Here is a 9,827-nt window from a genome sequence, read left to right as displayed (position 1 = left end):
CACAGGCTATCCAAGCGGCCAGCGGCTGGGTCCTGTGAAGCTGGTGGTTCCACTGCGCTGCGCCCCTGCCCCAGGGAGGTGGACGCAGGCCCAGGGAGACCCTCGCTACCTGGATGATGGGGGAGGGCTTCCCCATCTCTGACCTGTGCCTTTTTCTCTGTGAATGAGACACAGAGGGCAGGCTGCCCAGTGGGTCGGGCTCCCATGGGGCAGGCCTCAGGCAGCTCCGAGCGCCTCGGAGCATGGAGGTGCTGGCTCGCTCTTCTGGGAATACCCCAGCCCCAGCTCCCCTAGGTCTTCCCAGGAACACCCAAAAGGGTTCACCTGAAAACCAATGACCAGTTGTTCTAGTACCATTTGCTGAGAAAACTCTTTCTACACTGAATGACCCCTTTGCCTAAGATGAAATGGCTGAGTTTCTGCAGGTGTTTCTGGACTCTGTTCAGTTGGATGGATCTATGCGCCTATGACTTCGCCAATTCCAAATGGTCACAACTGCTCAGGCTCTATAGTAGGTGTTAAAATCAGACAGTTCGCTGGGTGCTGTGACTCAGGCCTGTAATCCCAGCACTTCGGGAGGCCGAGGCAGGCGGATCACTTGAGGTCAGCAGTTTGAGATCAGCCTGGCCAACGTGGGGAAACCCTGTCTCTACTAAAAATACAAAATTTAGCTGGGCATGGTGACACTCGCCTGTAATCCCAGCTACCTGGGAGGCCGAGGCAGGAAAATCGCTTGAACCCAGGAGGCAGAAGTTGCAGTGAGCAGAGATTGTGCCATTGCACTCCAGCCCAGGCCAGAGCCAGACTCCGTCTCTGAAACAAAGAAAATCGGATAGTCTGAATCCTAGAACCTTTTTGTTTTCAAATTTTAGTTATTGTAATTCATTACCCTTTCACATAAAGTTTAAAATCAGTCTACGTCTACCAAAAAAAAAAAAAATCATGCTGGAACTTTGACTGGTTTTGTGTTAAATCTGTAGATCACTTGGGGAGAATGGACCTCTTTACCATGCTGAATCTTCAAATCCACCAACCCAATAAGCCTTTCCATTTATTTAGGTTCTCTCTGATTAGTTTCAAGAGCATTTTGTAGTTTCCAGCGCACAGATTTCGTACGTTGTGTTGGATTAACATCGAGGCATGTTTTGGAGCTATTGTAAATGATAACCTTAATATTTTTGGCTTCTTATTGTTTGTTGTTTGCATATGGGAATACAACTGATTTTTTTTTTTCTTTTTTTGAGATAGAGGCTCGCTCCGTCACTCAGGAGTGACAGAGTGGTGCAGTGGTGCAACCTCGGCTTACCGCAATCTCCACCTCCTGGGCTCAAGCAATTCTCCTGTTTTAGCCTCCTAATTAGCTGGGATTATAGGCACGTTGCCACCATGCCTGGCTAATCTTTGTATTTTTAGTAGTGATGGAGTTTCACCATGTTGGCCAGGCTGGTCTTGAACTCCTGACCTCAGGTGATCCATCCACCTCAGCCTCCCAAAGTGCTGGGATTACAGGCGTGAACCACCGTGCCCGGCCACGATTGATTTTCACATGATGATCTTGTAACCCACAACCTGGCTAAACCCATTCATTGGTTCTAGGAGGTTGTTTGTTCTTGTTTGTTTTGAGACAGAGTCTCACTCGCTCTGTTGCCCAGGCCAGAGTGCTGTGCTGTCATGCAATCTCTGCTCACTGCAACCTCCACCTCTCAGGCTCAAGTGATTCTCCTGCTTCAGCCTCCCAAATAGCTGGTACTGCAAGCGCCCACCACCATGCCCAGCAATTTTTGTATTTTTAATAGAGTCAGGATTTCTCCATGTTGGCCAGGCTGGTCTCAAACTCCTGACTTGAAGTGATCTGCCTGCCTTAGCCTCCCAAAGTGCTGGCATTACAGGCATGAGCCACTGCACCCACCTTGTTCTTGTTTTTAATATGGTCCCTGGGATTGTCTACATAATCATGTTTGTCTGCAAATCAGGACACTTTTGTTTCTTCCTTTCCAGCTGGTATGCCTTTCATTTCTGGTCTCGACCTTTTGCACTAGCCAGAACTTCCGGCATGGTGTTGATAAAGGGGGTGAGGGCAGAAATCCCTACCTTGACCCTGGTCTTAGGAGCAGGTGGAAGGCATCCAGGCCCTCCCCACGAAGTATGTGCGATTAGCTGTAGGATATTTGTTGATGTCTTTTTTCAGGCTGAGGAAATTTGCTGGATGTAGAGATCTGAAAAATATTGTGCCTTCTTTGTAGCCTTTGTGGGTTCTGATGAGAAATCCACTAATTCAAATCATTTTTCTTTTATAGATTGTACAACTGCAGATAATAGGTCGTTTTTCTCTGGCCGATTTTAAGATTTTTATTTTTAGGCCTGGCACAGTAGTTCACGCCTATAATCCCAGCACTTTGGGAGGCTGTGGGCAGATCATGAGGTCAGGAGATTGAGACCAGCCTGACCAACATGGTGAAACCCCGTCTCTGCTAAAAATACAAAAATTAGCTGGGCATGGTGGTGTGCACCTGTAATCCCAGCTACTCAGGAGGCTAAGGCAGGAGAATTGCTTGAATCTGGAAAGGTGGAGGTTGCAGTGAGCTGAGACTGTGCCACTGCACTCCAGCCTGAGTGACAGAGTGAGACTCCATCTCAAAAAAAAGAAAAAAAGATTTTTATTTTTGAATCCTACCCTGTCAAGACTGGAGTGCAGTGGTACGATCTCACTGCAACCTCTGCCCCCAGTTTCAAGCAATTCTTGTGCCTCAGCCTACCGAGTAGCTGAGACTGCAGGCACCCACCACCATGCCCAGCTAGTGTGTGTTTGTGTGTGTGTGTGTGTGTGTGTGTGTGTGTGACGGAGTCTCGCTCTGTCACCAAGGTGGACTGCAGTAGCACAATCTCGGCTCACTGCAACCTCCACCTCCCATGTTCAAGCAATTCTTCTGCCTCAGCCTCCAAAGTAGCTGGGACTACAAGGGCATGCCACCACGGCCAGCTAATTTTTGTATTTTTAGTAAAGATGGAGTTTCACCATGTTGGCCAGGATGGTCTCGATCTCTTGACCTTGTGATCTGCCTGCCTTGGCCTCCAAAGTTTTGTATTTTTAGTAGGGATGGGGTTTTGCCACGTTGGCCAAGCTGGTCTTGAACTCCTGGCCTCAAGTGATCTGCCCACCTCAGCCTCCCAAAGTGCTGGGATTACAAGGTGAGCCACTGTGCCTGGCCTTACGAATTTTTGCCTGTAGTTTTCAGCAATTTAATCTGAAGTGTCTTGGTACAGAATTGTTTATCCTGGATGGAATTTTCTCTGCTTCTTGAATCTGCTGGGTCTCTTACTGAACTCGATCAATTCTTCAGTGATTCCTTCCTTGAATACCCTTTCAGCCTCACAGTTCTCTCCTTCTAGGACTCAATGACACAGTGACACGAATATTAGCCCTGCTAGCTACTGTCCCACAGGCCCTAGAGTCTTTTTTTTTTTTTTGAGATGGAGTCTTGCTCTGTCGCCATTTTTTAAAATTCTTTTTCCTGTCTCCTGCTCAGATTAATTTCTGTGAACATACCTTTGAGTGCACTGACTCCTGTTACCTCCATTCTGCTGTTGAATCCATCCAGTGAGATTTTTCTTCAGTTACATTTTTCAGTTCTGAAATTTCGCTTTGGTTCTTTATATCTTCTATTTCTTTTCTGAGTTCTTCTATTTTAATATTTGTGTCAAAACTGTTTGCAGTTGCTGGTTTGAGCATTTTACAGCAGCCGTTTTAAAGTGCTCATCAGATACTTCACGTGAGCCACAGCATCACTGGTGTCTGTCGTTTTTCCATTCATGAGTTCAAGTGATTTTCGTTTCTGTTGTGGAAACATTAAGTGCTGTGATTCTCCGGGCCTTTTTTGTCATTCTCACTTTGGTCTCTCACATGATATGGTTCCAGTATCAGTTCCTTTTTGAAGCCCTGGCTGTTCTGTTCGGGACCAGCGTTCGTGAGCACCACCCAGTGCTCACCCTGAGACCCCAGTGGAAGCCGGCCTGTTAGATCAGGTCTCCAAGTATGTAATATGCTAATTAGAAGATTTACACACATGTAGATTAGGGGTGGACTCAGGAGTTTTAGGCATTTTATTCACAACAGCATAAAAATAATAAAATACGAGTTGGCGCGGTGGCTCACACTTGTAATCCCCGCACTTTGGGAGGCCAAAGTGGGCGATCACCTGAGGTCAGGAGTTCAAGACCAGCCTGGCCAACATGGCATACACTTTTCTCTACTAAAAATACAAAAATTAGCAGGGCCTGGTGGCGTGCGCCTGTAATCCTAACTACTGGGAAGGCTGAGGCATGAGACTCGCTTGAATCTGGGAGGCTGAGGCTGCAGTGAGCTGAGATTGCACCACTGCACTCCAGCCAGGGAGATGGAGGGAGATCCTGTCTCAAAGTAATAATGATACCTAGGAATAAGTTTAACGAAAATAGTGCAAGACTGGTATGCTTAAAACTATATAGCAATTCAAAGACATATTGAAGATCTAAATGAGTGACACTCAATGTTCGTGGATTAGAAGACTCAATATTAACATGGCAATACCCTCCAAACTAGTTTGTAGGTTGAACGTAATCCTCACTGAAATGTGAACAGGCTTTGTTTTATTTTCAGAAATTATCAATCTGATCATCAAATTTATATGGAAATGCAAAGGACCCAGAATAGCCAAAACCATTTTGAAAGGGCACAAACTTGGAAGATGCGCTTTCCACTAAAACTATGAAACTACAGTAACACAGTGTGCGCTGGCGTGAGAATCAAGATACACATCAGTGGGGAATCCAGAAATAAACCCAAACGTTTACGGTCATTTGATGATGGACAAAGGTGCTGAGGCTTTCAGTTGGGGAAAGAACTGTCTTTTTAACAAAGGTGCAATGCAGTTACATATATTCATGTAACGAGATGAGTGTAGGCCCCTGCTTCACTCCATACACAAAAATTAACTTGAAATGAACCGCAGACCTAAATGAAAGCACTAAAGCCACGAAATGGTTAGAAGGACGCGTGAGCGGAAATCTTCGTGACTGACCTGGAGTGAGGTAAAGTGTTCTCAGATGCAAGACCAGAGGCAGGGTCATGAAGGAAAACAGAGATACACTGGACTGATCAAAATTGAAAATGGTGTGATTCAAACAAAATCATTAAGAAAATAAAAAGTAGCTGGATGCAGTGGTTCAGGCCTGTAATCCCAATACCTGAGGAGGTCGAGGCAGGAGCATCATGAGCCCAGGAATTTGAGACCAGTCTGGGCAACACAGTGAGACCCTGTTTCTGTAAAAGAAAAAATAGAAATGTGAAAAAAATCACACCTGTGATCCCAGCACTTTGGGAGGCCAAGGTGGATGGACCACTTGAAGCTAGGAGTTGGAGACCAGCCTGGCCCACACAGCAAAACCCTGTTCCGTCTCTACTAAAAATATAAAAATCAGCCTGGTGTTGTGGCTCATGTAGTGTGATCCCAGCTACTCAGGAGACTGAGGCAAGAGAATCACTTGAACCCAAAAGGCAGAGGCTGCAGTGAGCCAAGATCATGCCACTGCACTCCAGCCTGGACGACAATGTGAGACTGTTTCAAAGAACAAAATAAAAAATTAGAAAAAAAAAATGAAACTTGGGAGAAAGTATTTGCAAACTATATAATCAAGGGCTTGTATTTAGAATTTATAAAGAACACCTACAACTTGAAAATATAAGACAAACATACACTTAAAAGTACCGAGAACCAGCTTGGCCATAGAGACCCCCCACCCAGACGGCGCTGAAGGCGTTAAGAAGCAGTCACCTAGATAGAACAGCAAAGTGGGACCATCCGGGACCAACAGCCTTACCGAGCCAAGAGCCTCAGGGGCTGACGCATTCCGGGCTGAGGGCCTCCAGCAGACACTGACCCACGGATTCTCTCTGAACAGGTGATTCTTATTAACAAACAGGTGTTCTGTGTTTTCTCATAGAACCAAAATCAACTAGATAGGCAGCTGTTGCCTGCTCACCACCGATCAAGGAGAAACTAGAAAGGATTCTCCCCGAGGGAGCCTCGGGGACAGGGTCACATGTCCCGTGCTGAAAGAACTGTTTTCACTGGTGTATGATACACATATACTGTCTTGCTGCTTTAGAATGCCCCAAGCAGTTTTCCAGTTGGTGGGGGGCTGTAGCGAGGTTTTCCTTGCCATCGTCCTTCTTAGCAAACAAGAAATTTTATCACTCAGCATTTCTCAACATAAAAGTGGTGAAATGGTAAGTTTTGGCTGGGCGTGGTGGCTCACACCTGTAGTCTCAACAGTTTGGGAGACTGAGGCAGGCAGATCACGAGGTCAGGAGTTTGAAACCAGCCTGACCAACAAACATGATGAAACCCTGTCTCTACTAAAAATACAAAAATTAGCTGGGCGTCGTGGCCCGCACCTGTAATCCCAGCTACTAGGGAGACTGAGGCAGGAGAACCGCTTGAACCCAGGAGGCAGAGGTTGCAGTGAGCCCAGATAGTGCCGTTGGACTCCAGCCCAGGTGACAGAGGGAGACTGTCTCAAAAAAAAAAAAAAAAAAAAAAAAAAGCTGGGGATTGTGGCAGACAGCTGTAATCTCAGCTACTCAGGAGGCTGGGGCAGGAGAATTGCTTTAACCCAGGAGACGGAGGTTGCAGAGTTGAGATCCCGCCACTGCACTCCAGCCTCGGCAACATAGTGAGACGCAAAGAAATGTATAGCCAATTTCCTCAAAGGTGAAATATGAATTTATCGCATGGCCCAGCAATTCCATTCCTATGTATCCACTTGACAGAAACGACAACATATGTCCACGCAGGGAATTGCACCTTAGGCTGAACAACACAGGGAGACCTCGTCTCTACTAAAAAAAAAATAAATAGCCCAGTGTGATCGTGCTTGCCTGTAGTCCCAGCCCCTCAGGAGGTGGCTGATGCCTGAGGATCGCTTGAGCCCAGGAGGCGGAGGCTGCAGTGAGCCATGACTGCAGCCTGGGCGACAGAGCTAGGCCCTGTCTCAAAAACCACAGTAAAGAATTCCAGGCCGGGCATGGTGGCTCACGCCTGTAATCCAAGCACTTTGGAGGCCAAGGCGGGCAAATCACCTGAGGTCGGGAGTTCAAGACCAGCCTGACCAACATGGTGAAACCCCGTCTCTTAAAAAAAAAAATTAAAAAAAAAAAAAAATTCTACCTGAATGTTCACAGCAGCTTTATTCATAACTGCCAAAATGTGGAGACAGCTCGAATGCCCATCAGCCGGCGAATGGCTAGACAGAAAGAGGCTTTGCCACACGAGGGGCGGGTATCGGGAGCTAACGACCCCTGCACAGGACCGCGTGGACCAGCCTTGAAGGGCGATGCGCCGTGAAAGCCGCCAGACGCCAAAGACACAGGCTGTACGATTCTATTTATACGGAATTTCCAAAAAAGGCGACTCTAAACAGGCAGAGAGCAGGTCAGTGCTTGGCGGGGGTGGGAGCGGAAGTGACTGGGTGCTCACGCTGCAAGGGGACTTCGAGGCGAGGCAGACGCTCTGAAACCGGAGGGCGGTGGCGGCCACACGGCAAGTTTACTAAAATCGCCGCGTCGTGGGTGGATCACTGAAATTGCTGGAAGTGGGTGGATTTTATGGTATGTAAATCACACCTCAATAAAGCTGTCTTAAAAATACCTTTCACAGATTTTATTAGATTTCCATTTATATCTGACAAATGTATAAAGTGACTCAGAATTCGTTTCAGAGGAATTTTTTTTCTTTTAATTTAGCCAGTGGGAGGAAATGAGCCTGTCCTGGAGCTGCCCCCAGTGGGATGAAGAGTCCTGTCCCCCAGCCCTGTTCCCAGGGCCCCCCCGCGTGGCCACTCCACGCCCACCCTGCACCTGCCCCGCTCCCGATCCCTCTGGCCTCCTTAGGGAAGGAAGCCTTTCCTCAAAGGAACTTCCACCAACCCTCCCTGCCTCCCAGCTGGGCTCTCCCACCACACACACCACACACACACCCCACAAAACACATGACACACCATACACATGATACATACAAACACCACAAAACACGACACACATACCATACACACGACACACGACAAAACATCACACCACACACAAAACACGACACACCATAAACTTACATGACACGCCCACACACAAAACACGACACACCGTATACAACATACCACAAAACGCATGGCACACACACACCCACACATACCACACGATACATACACACCACAAACACCACACACCAAACACACAACACACCACACAAACACCACATACCACAAACACACCATACCCTCTATACCACATACACAAACACCATACACACCGCATGATACATACACGCCACAAACACTACACGCTACAAACACATGCCACAAACACACCATGCCATATACACACACCATACACACCACACAGAAACACCGCACACATGACACACACAACACATACGACACACAATACACCAAACACAACCACACATCACACGCACTCTATACATACCACCACATAATACACACCATATACAGCACACACCACACAACCACACATCTTACACAAACACTACACACAAATACACATACCCCACAGCCCCCCACATGCTACATATACACTACATACACCACACCACACACACTATACACATCACATACATGTTACACCACCCACACTCACACCCCACCTGCTGGGACTTTCCCGAGGTTGGTGACCGGCCTTCGGGGTTGGAGGGGCTGTGGGTGGGACCCGGCCAGCCGTGGGGACCCCCAGCCCAGAAGGCATTTCCTGAGGTGCAGAGAAGGCCGCCCGGCCCTGCCTGCCCTGCCAATGGGACCAGGGAGGAGGTGGGGGTGGGAAGAGACACAGCACCTCCCCGGGGGACACAGGGTGGGTCTGGGGGGTAGGGGTGCAGCGCCAGAGGTACCTGTGGGACACAGGAGGCTGGGGACAGGGGGCCGGGGTCTAGGGAAGCCCAAAGCTAGGAAGAGGGTCCCGGCGGGGCTGGGAGAGGAGGGCACCCTTGGGTGGTCGCACAGCCCAAGTAAGAGGGTCCGGGAGAGGAGGTCGAGGCATTGGACGGGGTCTCGCGCTGAGAATGGCCCCCCCCCGGCGGGTGAGGGCTGCTCTAGGGGCCTGAGGCATGGGGAAGGCGCATGGGGTCGGGACACCCACCCAGGGGCCCATGTGAGAAGCCCCCGCAAAACCCGACGTGGCACCGAGGTGGCCGGGACGCCCCGACGGCAACCCCAGCCTTGCTGCCCATTCCCGTGGCAGACTCCCCCCCGCAGGCCAGGGTTCCTCCACGCGGCACCCCTTGTCCTCAGGAGGCCCTGAGCTGTGGATGGGATGAAGGAGGCATCCACCCCCACCCACCAGCCAGGGAGCACCCGCCTGCCTTCTGCGACCCGGGCAGACCCTACCGACCCCACAGCAGGCCGGCTCCGGCCCTTTTTCCCCAGGAGGGATCCAGGGAGGGAATGGAGACCCAAGGCGCAGAACCCGGCCGGGCGCCCCACAGCCAGACACTGGCCGGCCCTGCACCTGCCCCGCAGCCCACCTGGGCCTGGACTCTCGTGGAGGACGGGCCTGGGGCCCCGCCAGTGCTTGCACCTGAGTCCTGGAGACGGTGCAGCCGCAGGTGCTGGGGGGAGGGGGTTGGAACCTTAGCAAAGGCCTGAGGCCGGGGCCCTGTACCCTCCTTCCTCCTGCCCAGGTCCCCCCTCCCTCCTCCTGCCCCAGATCCCTCCCCTCCTCCTGCCCCAGGGCCCCCCTCCTCCTGCCCCAGGGCCCCCCCTCCCTCCTCCTGCCCCAGGCCCCC

Source organism: Sapajus apella, unplaced genomic scaffold, assembly GCF_009761245.1.
Source record: "Sapajus apella isolate SASKATOON/1434 unplaced genomic scaffold, GSC_monkey_1.0 scaffold156, whole genome shotgun sequence".
Taxonomy (NCBI): Eukaryota; Metazoa; Chordata; class Mammalia; order Primates; family Cebidae; genus Sapajus; species Sapajus apella.
The sequence above is the reverse complement of the archived record's forward strand: the minus strand, read 5'-3'. Positions refer to the sequence as shown.